We start from the raw sequence: 14,045 nt of genomic DNA, 5'->3' as shown, positions 1-14,045 counted from the left end.
CTAAAAAAAAATGCCAAGAAAACATCAATGATTATTAAGAGTTCAACCTTTCCATCAACAACATAATTACAAAAACTATTTGTGATGATGTATGGCTATGCCATTTAAAACTAGGCCCAAAACAGTAAAAGTTGTAAAGTAAACCAGTCAAATCAAATTGTATTTGTCACATGCTCTGAATACAACAGGTGTAGGTAGACCTTATCATGAAATGCTTACTTACAAGCCCTTAACCAACAATGCAGTTCAAGAAATAGAGTTAAGAAAATATTTACTAAATAAACTAAAGTCAAAAAATCTAACCAAAAGTAACAAGAAAATTCCATAACAATAACGAGGCTATATACATGGGGTACCGGTACCGAGTCAATGTGTGGGGGTACAGATTAGTTGAGGTAATTTGTACATGTAGGTAGGAGTAAAGTGACTGTGCATAGATAATTAACAGCGAGTAGCGCGGGGGGGGGGGGGGGGGTCAATGTAAATATTCCGGGTGGCCATTTGATTAATTGTTCAGCAGTCTTATGGCTTGGGGGTAGAAGCTGTTAAGACCTAGACTTGGCACTCTGCTACCGCTTGCCGTGCGGTAGCAGAGAGAACAGTCGATGACTTGGGTCTTTGGGCCTTCCTCTGACACCGCCTATTCCTGAATGGCAGGAAGCTGTACTGGGCCGTACGCACTATACTTTCTGTAGCACCTTACGATCAGATGCCGAGCAGTTGCCATACCAGGCGGTGATGCAACCAGTGCTGTTGATGGTGCAACTGTATAACTTTTTGAGGATCTGGGAACCCATGCCAAATCTTTTCAGTCTCGTGAGGGGGAAAAGGTCTTGTCGTTCCCTATTCAAAACTGTCTTGGTGTGTTTGGACCATGATAGTTCGTTGGTGATGTAGACACAGAGGAACTTGAAATTCTCAACCCGCTTCACTACAGCCCCATTAATGTTAACGGGGGCCTGTTCGGCCCTCCTTTTCTTATAGTCCACGATCAACTCATTTGTCTTGCTCACATTGAGGGAGAGGTTGTTGTTCTGGCACCACACTGCCAGATCTCTGACCTCCTCCATGTAGGCTGTCTCATCGTTGTCGGTGATCAGGCCTACCACTGTTGTGTCGTCAGCAAAGGTGTTGGAGTCGTGCTTGCCCTTGCTCATAGGTGGAAAGGGAGTACAGGAGGGTACTAGCTCGCACCCCTGAGGGGCGTGTGTTAGTGTTGAGGATCAGCATGGCAAATATGTTGTTGCCTACCCTTACCACCTGGGGGCGGCCCGTCAGGAAGTCCAGGACCCAGTTGCAGAGGGAGGTGTTAATTCCCAGGGTCCTTAGCTTAGTGATGAGCTTTGTGGGCACCATGGTGTTGAATGCTGTAGTCAATGTACAGCATTCTCACATACTGTAGGTGTTCCTTTTGTCCAGGTGTGAAAGGGCAGTGTGGAGTGTGATTGAGATTGCGTCATCTGTTGGGGCAGCATGCCAGACCATAACAATGTGGCATCACTGGCATGGGACCTTCCATTCAAAGAATAGGGATATTCCACATGGGATGCAATGTTTCACTTACACAATACAACTACAGCTGTGAGCTGTGCAGCAAAAGTTTGATTGATGAGGACTATGCGAAGAAGACCTAAAGTTAAAAGTCTGTCTACTGAAAACCCTCAAAATAATAGATTTTAAGGTAAGGGTTAGGGTTGGGGTTAAGGTTAGGGACATCGCAAGGATCCAGAAAAGGGATCTGGTAACCCAGAAGTAAATTCGGTCAGCTGCATGATTAACTCTGTCTGTGCTTCTGTGTTCATACTGTAGGTGCAGAGGAAAAGGTGAAGCGAGAGGATTTTCTCTGCTCAAAATCCAATAAATGGCCTAGCTGGCTTCTGGTTGGCAGGTCATTTGACAGTCACCCAATAGCACCCGTACTACACTTACACCGGATGTGCCGGTACTACACTTGGTTTGTTGGCAGGTGCCGCTGCAGCTGCGAGTCACTCAATAACGCCCCACTGGATAAGCCGGTGTCAGTGTCAAATCTGACTGCCTAACTAATCTAACTCACTTTTGCGCCGATCTGCATCACAAACATTTTGTAAGGTGTTTCGCTGATTCTCTTCCATAACTCCACCCCATAGTTACTGTTGCTATGACCAGCAGTTACTGTTCCTCATCTGTGTGGGAGCAGTTCGTGGGAAAAGGGGAGAGATTGGGCAAAATACTGCAAGCTAACATTAGCTAACAGCTAATTCTGTGGCTATATACTGCATGTAGCTAGCTAACTAGTTAGCAACTCGTTTGTTACTGTATAAAATAGTATATGGACGTGTTGATTGTATTCTCTGAACTAATAGCTTCAGCACCTTGGTCAGTTAGTTTCCAGGCCAATAAGCTAGCTAGCAAGTTGTGTGGTCATTTAGCTAGATAGCTGCTGTGCAACATAATCAAAGCCATTTACAACCTCTAAACACATCATTGGAAAGTGTCAAGTTGTGTGTACATGTCAGCATTTTAAGGGATAAGTAGATAAGACAATCTACTGAAATCATTCTGATTGAACACATTTTGGCACACAGTGACCGTGGGAGAAGAACCCCTTAGGCCGCGTTTCATTACAGTAGGCTATTTGAGTTTGTCCTTGGTGAGACAGTCTTTACAAATACTGCTGGTTTATCATTTGATAAAGTTTGTGCAGGTCCTGTTCTGACTGGAGATGTCCACCTGACTGCCCCTCCAACACCATATTTTGTGAAACAGTAAAACTTGCTTGTGTAACGAATGTGAAACTGCTAGCTAGTTAGCGCCCGGGAATGGGCGAGTGGACGGTCTAAAGTTATACTGTTACACTTGACTCAATACTGTCAATGCCGCTAGCCCTTGGTATAGCTATACTGCATAATTACTTTTTCTTTGCAAATGTTGACTGGAAATTCAGAGGCATAATAGCCGATAAGTGTTTAGTTAGTTCATTGCTTTGTCATGCCCATGCCATAGCAATCAGTCTGCACAATTAACAAATAATTGTATTAGTGACCTGTGATAGAGACATTGTTCTACAGGTAACAGTTATTCGTGTCCTTGGAATCACTGGTGTTCAAGAAACATGTTACAATTTACACAACATGTTCAACTAAGATTCCTTGATAATGGTTTCCAACATACAATTGGCAGAACTTCACTGAAGAGCAAAAACATTTTTGTATTGTAATTCTATTTGTAGAACACCTTATAGAACATGTGACTTGTTTCTGGTAACAAAGTGGCAATGTAAATTTGACTGAACAGTTTCGCAATAGTGGATAAGTCTGCCCTCTTCTTCCCCATCAGTACAGTTAGAAACATTAGCAGTAGAATTGGGGACAACGTGATGTTCCTCCTCTGTTTCTCTCAGCTATGGAGACAGGTCATCAGCCTGAAACATCTGTGAAAAAGGAGCACAACTTATGTATTGGTTAGCATGTGTGGAAACTTAAAACAGAAGAGGTCAGTCTAATGCACCACGGTAGTCAAGGACAAATGAAGTGTGAATGAGACTTTCTGTGTCCTGATTATCCACCCTTCTCCCCCACCATAAATGTATAAACATTGAATTGATGTCGTCATTGGCTATCGAGGGAGTTTCCATCATAAAATCCATGACACTGCACATTTTGGGAGATGGGTGGACAATCAGGACTTACGCCTACCCTTTACCCTAAGTCAAAGTAAGCACTCATACAATCACCCTCATGGGCTTAAAAGGAATAGACGGGTGTAAGGAATATGGTGGAACTGCAGTTGGTCAGTGGAACAACTACCTTCTCATAGTTTCCTGAGGGTTGGAACACAAAATAGATTTGTTGAAAGGCACAGTTTCAGGTCTCGAGCAAATTAACTTGTATAGAAAATACTTTTCTTCCAAAGATAACTTTTGTAGCCTTCAAATATCACATCAGAAAAATGAAACTGAATCAGACTATTTCCAGTCCATATCATAGGTCATACCCTTTCAGAGACTCTGGTACTGTCTCCACTGTTAACAATTGACAATGTTTACTTGGTATGTATACAAGGCAAAGATTGAGCTGCTTTGAGATATTGCGTGTGATTAACACATTTCAGTTATTTACTATAGTTCCTGCCTTGGGCCAATCAGTATAATTATCTAAATGCTGGATCTCTATGGCAAGATGCATCATTCCCCCAAGTGCGGGCAAGTGCTGTCTGAGATATTGTGTGTGACGAATGTATGAATGGACAGAGACATATCCACAGTCTACTACCCCATTTCATTGCGGGGGACAACAAAACCCTGACTTGTGTGGTGGAAAGTAAAAAACAGCATAGTATGTCTAATTAAACCACATAGTATGTAATGAATTCATTTCCTCCACATATCCTCCCTTTTGAGACTAAGTCTCAACCTAATAGGAAATGACTTACGAGCATTTCCATCAAACAAGAATTAACATGAGGGGAAAGAGGGAAAGTAGAAGACTGGTCACCATGATGGTAGTGGCCTTTAACTTTTTCACACCACCAATATATGGGTGTGATCATTCTACAGTGGTCCCTGCAGCGTACGCTCAAACCGATGTGATTAGAATGCTTATTTGGAACGTCCAGTTTTGATTGGTGCAACAGTCAGCATTTGAGCTGACCACACTGTTTTTTTTCACAGAAACATTTTGCACAAACACAGTCCTTATATAGTTATGTCCAGAATGTGACCAGTTTATTTTTGGATGCAATGTTCAGACATTCACAGAAGTAGCTACAACATAACACAATCATCCAAACCGGAAAATGTAGGCTAAATTTATCCTAGCGCTAACTGAGGAAAGATTGACGTAACATAAGCATTCATATTTTCATAACTCTCGGTTGACAGAAACTAAAGCAGGAATTAGCTAATAGCAATTACTATATAAAAATAATCACATCACGGGTGAGCTGACCATTGATCTAAATAATTGAGTAAAAAACTTTCTAGAAATTGAAAGTAATCCAACGATGGGTTGTATGTGCACGCCACAATGTTTGTTTTTTCTCATCAACCAAAGATAAGAGGAGACAAGATGGGTTTGGTCTGTTTATAGTATGCATGTTGAAGGGGGTGTGTGTTAAGGATTTTTGTTTATCAATAATGACTAATTATGTATACATTTCAATCAGGACTGACTAATCAGAATACTATTATGTACTGTATATGTATGAATGTTATTTTATTCCTAGTACTGAATATAATGTGTGTAATTATAATCAAGAATTAGAACAATGACTGACTGTTCCGTGGTAGAAATGAATGAACTTATCGTCAGACTGGCTAGAATGCTTATCTACACAGGAAGACCTTGGCTCAGTCATAAATGATCTAAATTGGTGTGGGACGATGCGGGAAGGCTTGAGATACTGCCATTGTACCAGAGTGGAGAAGAGACGGGACAGTTCGAAAACGAATGACGTCATTTTCAGTTTATAACCTGTGGTAAATTGTATCGTGTTCAGTACTCTCGAGAATAAACGCTACGGATTGATTTTGAGACTGGTCTCTGTCCATTTTATGCAAATAAGGGTCTTACAAATTCTTAGGAGTGGGCAGTGTTTAATTGAATTGGTTAAATAAAACATAAAGGAATTTAATTCCTGTAACAGTGTGTCCGTCGACCATCGTTCACATCCCATCATTCACTTCTGGAAGTTTACTCGAAAAGTGAGTGAACCCTCCCTCACCTCATTTTATTATAAAATCCTTGGTCCGACAGACGATTACGTGAAACCCAGAATGCGTTGTATTTCAACAAACATGGCTCCACACATAGCTGGAATAAGCTTAGCTCATCATAGTCAGTACAACCTTCATAAAAGTATTTTACACACATAATGTGTCCATTACAATCTATGCAAGAATCGGAATGCATGATTTGTCACCAGTACTTGAAAACGTGAATAAAACAGTATATAAATAAAAAATGACCACAAAACATTTTCTGATAGGGATGTATCGATACAATTGGCACGTGCCGGCAGTCAATCACGTAACCTCTCACTCTCACTCTGAGCGATTCAGTGTTGTTCTTTATGTATGTAGCTAGTGAGCTAAGCTGTAGCATTAGCAATGTCTTTCAAAAGGAGACAACTCACAAATGCGGAAAGATTTTGTACAATTCTGACAAAGTCAGGAATCATATTCTGACAGTGACAATGAGGAGCTGCCCCCCAACCTTCTAGCCATTGAGAACCCTGAATCTGAGGACCCCTTGACCCCTGACGAAGCCCGAGGTCCCTTTGAAGATGCTGGTGTTGACGGAGGCAGACTGACAGTGGATAATGTACAGGAGGTCTGTGGTAGCTGGAAGGCTGCCAGCCATTTCCTGGCCCTGCTGTTTGCTTTGATGAGTCCCAGTCTGGATTGCAAAGCCCCTTGCCATTTCCCTCTGAGGCAGAGTGCTTCATGCTGTTTCTGACAGAGGAGCTGGTGGGAGACATACTAAAGGAGACCAACCGCTATGCCTTGGAGCTGCAGGAGAAGAGAGAGCCAGGAGTGAGGGGGAAACTCGCTAAAAGGGTGACAATCACAATTAGTGAAATGCATACCTTCCTGGTGACAATCCTTCTCATGGGAATAGCAAAACATAACTCCATAAGAGAATACTGGAGCACAGATCCTATGTTCGCAACTCCCTTCTTTGCCACCCTCTTTTCCCAAGGCCGCTTCCTAGTTCTGCTGCGATGCCTGCATTTTGTCAACAAATCTACTGCCAACCTAAATGACCCGTTACACAAAATAGGAAATGTTCTTACCAGCTTGACATTAGCATTTGGTAGGGTCTTTGTGCCATCCAAGGACCTATGCATTGATAAGTCCCTGATGTTACGGAAGTGTAGGCTGGCGTTCCACCCAAAAGGCAAAGGTTTGTGGTCAAGTGCTTTGTTATGTGCGACGTGAAGACAGGATTTGTCCAGGACATTATAGTTTACACAGGATACACCATTGACATCCAACATTAGGAGGTGCTTGGGGTGTCTGGTCCAACGGTGATGACCATGCTGGCTCCTCATCTCGGCAAGGGACACACTTTGAATGTGGACAATTGGTACAGCAGTCCCACACTCTTCCAGCAAGTGTTTTCTTGCTGTGTTTTCATCCAGTACTGTTAAGGAATGAACGCTAGGATACTAAACCTGGCCTCAATCTTCAACTCCAAACATGTCCAGTTCCAGTTATGATATTGGCAAATAATGTTCAATACTGTTTGTATGTGTGGTTTCTGAAAGTACAGAATAAAGAGGAATTATTAGTAATTAGAATACAATATCAGGATATAGCAATAAAACAATATTACAAAGAAGTAACACTGCTATAAAAATTATAAAATTGTATTGTCAAAATCAATAATATGAGTCATATAACAGTAAGAAACAGTAACTGTTGAGCTCCACAAGGGTGCAGGGCAGAACAGGGCTATGCTAAACAGGCCAATTGAAAACAATCCATGGTCATAAGGCCAGGGTAGCTTCAAAAGCCAACACAAGCTAATACTTCTCCGACGCAATTATCATTGTTTTACAGAGCTAATAGAAGAATGTAGGTAGCTACATAAGCACGATTTACTCAAACACCATAAAGGTTATGAAATTAGTCATGTTACCTTGCGTGTCCGCGGTTATAAGGAATACACACACATATATTAATACTCCATACATACTGTGAGCTGTAGTAGAAACAACATAACGGCATACAGAAACTTTTACAATGTAATAAGGCACTTACTTTGTTAGAAACGCACACATGTTCAAAGTTATTATCATTTAGTAATGAAAACAAGAATGAAGGTGAAGCGGAAAATGCAAAAAAAGTTTGTGCAGGTCCTGTTCTGACTGGAGATGCGCAAATGTCTGCATACTTGATCTGCGTGTCACACCCTGATCTGTTTCACCTGTCTTGTGCATGTCTCCACCCCCCACCAGGTGTCTCCCATTTCCCCCTATTATCCCCTGTGTATACCTGCGTTTTCTGTTGGTCTGTTGCCAGTTCGTCTTGTTTTGTCAAGTCTTACCAGTGTGTTTTCCTGTTTTCCAGTATCTCTAGTTTCTGTTTTCTAGTCCTCCCGGGTTCTGACCATTCTGCCTGCCCTGACCCTGCCTGCTGTTCTGTCCGATTTAATTTGCCTTGGATTACTGACCTCTGCCTGCCCTGGACCTGCCATTTGCCTGCCCCGTTTTGTAATAAACATCTGAAATTTGAGCACTCTAGCTTGAGAGCAGTGCAGATGAACTATCCTGTTGTGTAACTGACATCATGTGTATTAAAAACTCACGCTGCCGAGTCAAGTGTGAAAAGGTTAACTCTACCTCTGGAGCACCATTTACAGAATCTTCGCCGTGGGCATGGCCTATGCACATGCTGCACCATTAACTCAATGTTTTTAGATGGGTGTTATGGATTATCATCATCTCCATCAGACATGTAATCAGGCATAGGAAATTCATCCGGTTTTACTGCACAATTTCTTAACACAAGATATAATAAGCATTATTGCAAAAAAAGATAACTAAGCCATAAATCAACCAATGGAATATTGTAGCTCCAATAAGACCAAATAATGACTGAACCCATCCAAACGGATTCCAATCGTTGTCTGGTTGGTGTTCATTTGCGAGATCACAGCTGAGCTCTTTCAGATGTTTCACATTTTTCTCTTATGTCATTGGGCCAACTCACAATAGCATCTCTCAATTCTTTATTAGATTGACATTTTCCGTCAGCAGGGAAATGCTTCCCAATTTTATCCATGATTAGATTTCTTTTCATATTTGAGCCGAATCTGTAGAATGTTCTCACACTTCTTTAAGTGCCTCTATGGCTTTGCTATAGTTTACCAATTCTATTCCTACTTTTACGGGAGTGTCAGAGACAATGGATGACATTTCAATGGTGGTTATTTCTGTGCCTCTCTCAACGGTGTCCAGGGTGTTTAGATTTCCTCACTCACGGTTTTAATATATGCCAATCTTAACCATTTTCCAAGGTAGTGATACCCACTTCCCCGGAGAGTAGGTATGGTATTTGTGCCTGTTGATTGGTCATGGCACCTGATACCTTGTATTATAACCAATACTGAAGCTTCTGACAATTTACTACTGGAGAATATGGGAGACCTAATGTCTTATACCATTCTCACGCTTCAAATATCAATGTTGTTGACAACACATATTACCAAAATTAGGGTCCATCGTCCATCCATAATACAAATATCTCGTCAATACACACACACTCAGGAAACAAAAACAAACACACCCTCAAAATATGTTTTAATCACTCTATGTCATTTTACATTTTGTACCCACATGGTAGTTCCTCCAATGCAAATATCCATGTAGGGTTTAAATTTATAGCTCGTTTCCCAATCGTAACCAACTGTTCTACCAGTCCACTGATTCAATTATTTTCTTTAACAATGTTTTCTAACCTGCAGGAATGTTTTTCTAACTTCTATCTCAGGATTGTGCCCTGGGATCACACAACTCGTAACCATGTCATGTCATCCCATGTCTGCTTCTGTGCTCAACAGAGAACCCCCCTAACCTGCTCCAACAGGGCAAGTCGTCCCAGAATTTCTCCTTTAATTAAAGATATCTCTGCTGCAACAGAGTTCCTAATTAAAAATTATAGGACTTCCCCTATTAGAAATAACTGAATTTCTAACTAGGGGTGTCTTTTGTGCCAACAAAAGACCTAAAGTGCACAATCTGTTCCCAGAACAGGATTTTCTATGATGTTTGAAAGACAATCAGTCTCACCCTTAACTCCGTATGTTCGGGATGGCGTATCCGTCCACTAACGCTCCCTGCCGGGTTCGAGGCAGGTCCCTTTCTGCTCCGCTTAGTGTGGGCTCCCTGAGCCACGTCTAACGCAGCCTCTGCGCGGAGATAACCTCGGTCACCCCGGGAACGAACAGGAGACGGAGTTAGCCATCCTATGTCTTTGCCAAATTGTGATGGGAATTCTAACCAAAAGAAAAGAGACTGTAGATTTCTTCAAACAGTAAGAAGTGCAACAATGAGATTTGCAACAATGGAGTAATCAATAATTACTCATATAGTTCAGAGTTGAATGCCCAATGAACAGTTGGCTCTCTCCTTTTATAGAAAGTACATCCTCGTATCTATGTGACAGTTAGCAGATGTGCATAAACAGTGCCAGTGAACAGAGTTGTAAAAAGTAGTTTAGCTCATCTGTGCAGATCAAGATAGCTGATATCGCCACCATTCTATGTTCTGCAATTCCCACATAGCTAAATTCCTGGCGATTGTAAACACAGGTCACATACTGCGGTCGTACCCAAACGGCTCCTAAATCTGTACGCTCGGATTTATGACTAAGTCACACAAGACAGATTTATAACAGTAAAAAATACTAGGATATAACAACGTAAAATTCTTTAAGTAAAAAACAGCATAGTATGTCTAATTAAACAGCATAGTATGTAATAAATTAATTTCCTCCACATTTGCAACAAGCAACATGTCATATACAAGAACTCAGTGGGAGAGGATGGGACTACAATATGAATAGAATTAAATGTCATGCCGTAGAGTATCCTATATGTTCTTTTGTTGGCATAGAGGTGGTTGAGAGAGCACACAAGGGCTACGTCCCAATTCTCCACCCTTCTCCCTAAGAATGCACTTCTTGTCATGAATTGAAAAGCATAGGATTGGTGTAAGCATTGAAAGGAGGGCGTTTCCATTGCTAAATCCATGAAAAAAAAGTATTGAAGTGCACACTTTGGGAGAAGGAAGAGAACCTGGACACAATGTAAGTCCAACTCATTTTAGTACTGCCTATGAGGAGAAAGAGTGTTTCACACACAGTCTGTTCACAGTGTGTGACACTGTGACACATGATGTGTCTTTGGGTTGCACAATCAGTGCCAAGTAATGACTTACAAAGACTTGGAATCATAGAGTTAGATACAGTACAGAATCTATACCTGTATGCTTGCAAGCCCTCTACCTCCTATCTATCCAAGCAGTAGTACTTAATATGGGACACCATGTTACAGGGCCGGCGAATCAGTTAGACAGGCCTTTGAATTCCACATTTTTCACGGGATCTATGTGCGCACGACAGTGAAGAACCACCGTACCTGTTTAACTAAAAGAAACAAAAAAATGTGCATGTTATTTTGGCATTACTTCATGCTTATCAGTTTGCAAACAATGTAAAAACATGAATAATAATCCTTGAGTTAATAAAGCTGCATACAAACATGGAGGCGTTTCAGACTAGCTCAGTGATTTCTGTGGTGGAGGGGCAGCCATCGAAAGCACAGAGCGTAGCACCATGATTGGCTCAGTGTTCTGTCACTCATGGGGACACTACATCACTGCAGAATCTTCAGGAAGAGCTAGGCAGTTCAAGCCCCCTTGGGTGCTGCCATTGATTTACATTAGAAGTGCTCATCCACGAAGGCTCAAGGTCATTGGCCATAGATATAATGATGCTAAATCACATATCTAAGGTAGCTTTGATTGGACTGATCATGTCAACATCATACTTTCAAAATCTTATCTAGCAAGGTAGCTAGCTAGACAAGCAGTCATCGTCATGAATACGCTTGACAATCTACTGGCAAATCCTTTTCAATCCTTGTCAAATGAAGAGAAATTATAGATAAAACGTATCGGTGCTCATCGCCATTGGACATAAACATTAACCAACAAGTCGGAAATCCCAAATTCAACAATGAGTGGTTTGGGAGGAACCAGTGGCTAACTGCAATGCAAAGCAATCACTATTTTGCTTCCCCTGCTTGCTATTCAAGGAGAGAGTGTGTGGTCCAAGTCTGGGTTTAAGTATTTAAAACATCTGTCTGAAAGAGTCACTTTTCCAAGCTTAAAAGGATAAACATTCACACGCAACACCATGGGACAGAAAAGGTTGAATAGATTGGCCAGCTGTCAATCCAGCATGACTTCTGCAGTGTTCAAAACAACTGGGAACTTAGAAATCAGAACTTGGAAATATCTAACTTCGGTGTATTCAAGACAACTGGGAACTCGGGAAAAAACTAACTCAGACTGGGAAAATATGCTTTGAACGGTCATCCAACTTGGAATTCCAAATCGCGAACTCTGGTCTCTTTCTAGAGCTCCGACTTTAAGACCTGAAGATCACTGACGTCATGATTCAACCTTGTTTTTTCTGAGTTGCCAGTTATCTTGAAAGTACCATATATCCAGAGAAAGCCAAACTTTAATGACAAAGTGTGCCCACAGAAGGTCTGCCACGCCACCTTCCTGTTCAAGTGAGCACAGCACAACAACGGTCCAAAAATAAGCCTATGTCTTGTATGCTGCTGTATAAATTATGTAATATGCCAGGGATATATGTATACTGTAGCTAAGACAGTAATACTTAGTGTATGTTGTGTAGTAAGCTGTTAGTAGCCCATGTGTCTCACCCTAAGCATTTAGTCTCCCTCTCCCTCTCAGATCTTAGCCTATAGCCTACAGTTCTGACTTGGTGGTGCACGTTAAATAAAGGTGAAAAAAAAATGTGTTTTATACTATAGCCAATTTTAGAAAAATGACATCATCGAATATTGTAAAAGCCATCATTGTCTGATTATATGCCCCTGTTATTTATCCTACATTTTCTGACTTAGTGTACAGGGAGAATACTGTAAGAACGGCCCATGTTCTGAATTCTGTCGCTGTCCATTTGCTGAGCAAATAGGCATATTGTCTGTCTGAGCTCGCTCATTAATGTCTTAACCAAAATTATGGCTTGCCTCGTCCTCTCATCGTCCCCTTGTTATATTGCCTATATAGGTCTGTCTCATTAGTATCTAATTCATATTTTTAGGCAATGTTGGAATGATGCATTTCTTTGTTTTGCTTATTTTGTTTATTATAATTAGCTCATATGCTTTTCTCCACAAGGACGGGATACTATGTTGTTCGGTCTGTAACCATGTTTTCCAGAGAAAGTTCAGTAATAGACCCAAGTAATTCAAGTTGATTTTACGAGGGTTGTGTTGATTGTGCAATGCCGTCTCTGCATCGGTATAGGCCTATTGCCTGTAAGTAGATCCTCATGATTGTTCCCTTCCTTTTTTGACCACATAGGCATAATAATAATAATATCGATGCGGTAACACATGGCAGCCGGTGCCAAATGTAATATCTAAATTACCCTGCAGTAAACGCCTCAACATCTTGCTGAATTTATCTGAACTAACACCGATCTGCATTTCTGTCGGTGTCCAGTTTGAAAGTGCTGAACAAAGGCCTATGTCGCCGCAGCTCGTTTGCTTGCACTTGCTTATACATTGATTGAGCTTAGTGTTAATGGATGGCATACCTTCCCTACGTCATCAGAGTGCGCAGCTGAACACTATGCTGGAAACACTCGGTTTGTTATTTTAACTAAAACACAACCAATCTTTGTTAAATATAAATGCCAAGCTTGTTTTTGCATGGATTACGGAACGCGGTTAGCTTTTAACAGCTAGGACCGCTATTTATTTTCCCGGAATCCCGCTTAATTGACAGGTTAAAGTTCGCTCGAAAGAGCCGCTAAACTGCTAACATAGTCCCAGATTAGTTTTCCAATGGGAGCCCTCTTTATCTGGAGAAGTAAATGAACGGTTCCAGCGCTATTGGAGCTGTATCTACTACATTTTGTTTCCGGACGAACTGGATCACAGATTTCTAATGCAGCAATTGTTTGCTTGCTGAGGATTATAGGCTTGATGTGGCTTCCTTAATCACGTAGGTCGCCAGCCTACGTAAGAAACTGGGGGAAACGTAGTGGAATATTTACCTTTTCTACGCCGTTGGGTGGACGGCGTTCGCGCATGTTGGATGCATCTATGTCTTGTCGTTTGTCGTTATCCGACTGACCGGTGTTGCCCGGAGTTTGTTCGCCAGGGGAGCCATCTTCTGCCTCTCCTCCCCCATCGGATAGCGGAGTCGAAGGAGCACAACAAGAGGAGCATGGCAATCAATGATGGTCGCATGTCGTGAGCCATGGAAGCCGAAGACAGCATCCTCCTGCAACGCAG

General features: G+C 41.6%; 1 long non-coding RNA gene across 2 annotated transcripts; it reads right to left on the bottom strand.

Annotated features, from left to right (window-relative positions):
• Positions 1-4,675: 4,675 nt before the first annotated feature.
• On the bottom strand, positions 4,676-13,975 carry LOC115105618 (uncharacterized). Of its 2 annotated transcripts, XR_003859892.2 has the most exons (4): positions 13,805-13,975; positions 9,775-9,980; positions 6,775-7,241; positions 4,676-6,490 (listed from the first exon to the last, which is right to left on the bottom strand). It is a non-coding gene; the product is annotated as an uncharacterized LOC115105618 (long non-coding RNA). The 2 variants fall into 2 exon arrangements; XR_003859891.2 differs by lacking the exon at positions 9,775-9,980 and having other exon boundaries at positions 13,805-13,966.
• Between the last annotated feature and the right edge of the window lie 70 nt (positions 13,976-14,045).

This window comes from Oncorhynchus nerka, linkage group LG22, assembly GCF_034236695.1.
Source record: "Oncorhynchus nerka isolate Pitt River linkage group LG22, Oner_Uvic_2.0, whole genome shotgun sequence".
Classification (NCBI taxonomy): domain Eukaryota; kingdom Metazoa; phylum Chordata; class Actinopteri; order Salmoniformes; family Salmonidae; genus Oncorhynchus; species Oncorhynchus nerka.
The sequence above is the reverse complement of the archived record's forward strand: the minus strand, read 5'-3'. Positions and strand labels throughout refer to the sequence as shown.